The sequence below is a fragment of the Myotis nattereri genome, assembly GCF_964212035.1.
Source record: "Myotis nattereri genome assembly, chromosome: 4".
NCBI lineage: Eukaryota > Metazoa > Chordata > Mammalia > Chiroptera > Vespertilionidae > Myotis > Myotis nattereri.
The window spans coordinates 2,245,565-2,248,956 of NC_138079.1; positions in this window are offsets into that span (position 1 = coordinate 2,245,565).

Consider the following 3,392-nt stretch of genomic DNA (forward strand, 5'->3'; position numbering starts at 1 on the left):
TGCTTTCTGGACATTTTAATAGAGTCCTCTTTTTGGCAATAAAAACAAAAAAACAAACAATACAAAAAAAAACCCCCACCAAGCTCTTTACTATCTTAAAAGGTGTTCTCTCTCTACGCAGACATGGTACTGTTCCCATTAACTTCCTCTCAAGAGAGAGAAAGACACATCAGTGTGCTTTGAAAATCTTATTTGAAACGTTCTTTTCATTATTGTAATTAGTGAAGTCTTTTTTAAAAAAACGAATTAGGAACTTCTCCTGTACAGGAAAAAATTTCCTCATAACCTACAGATCTTCAGACTCACAAACTCAGATCACCACATTTCTTCTAAAACTTTTATTTAAGAAACAGAGCATCTTATACACGGTATTTAGTGTAGTGGGATGAACTGTGTCTCCTAAAAAGTTGTCCATAGTCTGTGAGCGTGACCTCATTTGAAAATCGGATCTCAAGGTGAGATTGTCCTGTAGACAGAGAAGGCCAACAATTCAAAGACTGCTCTCCTTATACGATAAAGGAGAGGGGGTAAGACAGCTGGAACCAGAAGCACGAAGGAGAAGGCCCTGGCAAGGGAGAGGCGGAGGTGGAGAGGTGGCCACACGCCCTGGCCTGCCAGGAATTACAGGAGCCTCCAGAAACGGGGAAAGGACACATTCTCCCCCCGGCCTTCAGAGGGAGTCCAGCTGTCAGCATCTGGAATCTGGGCTTCTGGCTTTCAGGCCAGGAAAGAGTAAATGTATGCTTTTTATTTTATATTTTCCAGTTTCATTGAGATTAATTGATATTCCACACGGTACATGTTTAGTGTATACAGCATAATGATTTGACATATATATCATGAAATGAATACTTCAATAAGTTTAGTTAACATCATATATATATATATATATATATATATATATATATATATATATGCAAAAAAAAAGGAAAAAAAATTTCCCTGTAATGAGAACTGTTAGGATTTAGTCTCAACAACATTCCTACATCACACAGCAGTGCTAGCTATAGTCATCATGCTGTACACTACATCCCTAGTTCTTACTTATCATATAACTGGAAGTTTGTACCTTTGACCACCCCTCTCCAATTCCCCCTCCGCCCACCCTCACCTCTGGTAATCACAAATCTGATCTCTTCTCTTATGAGTTAGGGGTTTTTGTTTGTTTTTTAAAGATTCTACATATAAGTGAGATCATACAAAATTTGTCTTTCTCTGTCTGGCTTATTTCACTTAGCGTAATATGCTCTAGGTCCATCCATGTGGTCACAAATGGCAAGATTCCCTCTTTTCTATTTTTATGGCCGAGTAACATTCATCTGCTGATGGGCACTTAGCTTGTTGCCATGTCTTGGGAATTGTGAATAATGCTGCAGTGAACAGGGCACTGCAGACACCTTTTCGACATCATGTTTTCATTTTCTTCGGATATACTAGTATTGCCAGAGGTGGAATTGCTGGATGATTGTTCTATGTTTAATTTCTTGAGGAATCTTCACACCGTTTCCCACAGTGGCTGTACCAATTTACCACTGCCCTCCCCCCGCCCCCAGCAGTGAACGAGGGTTCCCTTTTCTCCACATTCTCGCCAGCACTCCTTATCTCTTGCCTATAGATGCTAGCCAACCTTCCTGCTGTTGTAAGCCACCACGTTTGTGGTAATTTAACACGGCAGCCCCAGGGAGCTAACATGTTCACAAGAGGCACCCAGCCTCCTTTCTGACAAAGGCACACGGGGGCCCCAAGTGAACGCACCACCGTCAGGACCACCCATCTATATCTAGAAAAAGGACATTTCCAGCAAACGGAGGCCCCCTTGGGCACATCTCCTTTTAAAATAAGAAGAAACTCAACAACGAAGAGGCCAACAACCCAAATAAAAAGTGGGCAAAGGATTTCAATAGACATTTCTCCAAATAAGTTACACTAGTGGCCAATCTATAGTAATAAAAGTATAATATGCTAATTAGACCGGACATCCTTCTGGGATAAAGCCTGGGCTGCAGCTGCCTCGGCTGAGAGGGAGGGATTGAGGTCACAGCTGCAAAGGCCTACTCTTGCACGAATTTCGTGCACCGGGCCTCTAGTAAACACATAAAAAGATGCTCAACATCAATAATTATTAGGAAAAAGTAAATCCAAACCACAATGAGATACCACTTCACACCCAGTGGGATGGATATAAGAAGAAAAGAAAAAGAAACTAAACTTTGGCAAGGATCTGTGGTAACTGGAACCCTCACACCTGGCTGATGGGCACGTCAAATGGCATAACCACCGTGGGAAACAGTTTGGCAGTTCCTCAAAAGTTAGACCCAGCTCTAGCCCATGCGCTCAGTGGTTAGAGCATTGAGCTGCGAACCAAAGGGTCTCGGGTTTAATTACTGGTCAAGGGCATCTACCTGGGCGGCAGGATGAACGCTGGTCCCGGCTGGGGCAAGGGCGGAGGCAACCAATCGATGTGTCTCTCTCATCTCCGTGTTTCTCTCTGTCTGCCCTCCTCCCTCCCTCCCTGCCACTCTCAAGTTCAATGGAAAAAATATCCTCAGATGAGGATTAACAACAACAACAACAACAAGTTAAACACAGAGCTAATGCATGACCCAGTAATTCCACTTACATATATAATACCCCAACGATTGGAAAACATAAGTTCACATAAAAATGTATACTTGATTGTTCATAGCACTGTCCACCTTAGCCCCAAAGGGGAAACAACCCAAATATCCATCAATTGATGAATGGATTTAAAAAAAGGGACCTATCCAAACAGTGGAATATTATGCAGCGATAAAAAGGAACGACGTACAGCTACCTGCTACACCATGAGTGAACCTTGGAAGCATTGTGCTAAGTGACACAAAAGTGACCTATTGCAGGATTCCACTGACATGAACTATATTGTAATTAGTGAAGTCTTTTTTTTAAGAAACGAATTAGGAACTTCTCCTGTACAGGAAAATTGCATATTTATAGAAATGGAAAGCAGACTTGTGGTTTCCAGGGCCTGTGGGTAAGAGGAGTGGAAGTGATTGCTTCATGGATGTGGGGTTTCTATTTCGGGTGGTGAAAAATTAATTCCAAACTAGATGGTTGCACAACACTGCAAATGTACTTAGTGACACTGAAATGCATCTTTAAAATGGTTAACTGGTAAAAAAAAAAAAAAATGTTTAAATATATTTCAAACAGGAAGGGAGAGGGAGAGACAGAAACACCAATGATGGGAGAGAGTCATCGATCAGCTGCCTCCTGTATGTCCCCCACAGAGGATTGAGCCCACAACACGGTTATGTGCCCTGACTAGGATTTGAAGCGTGATCTCCTGGTTCATAGGTCAACGCTCAACCACTGAGCCACACTGGCCAGACAAATGGTAAAATGTTAATGTA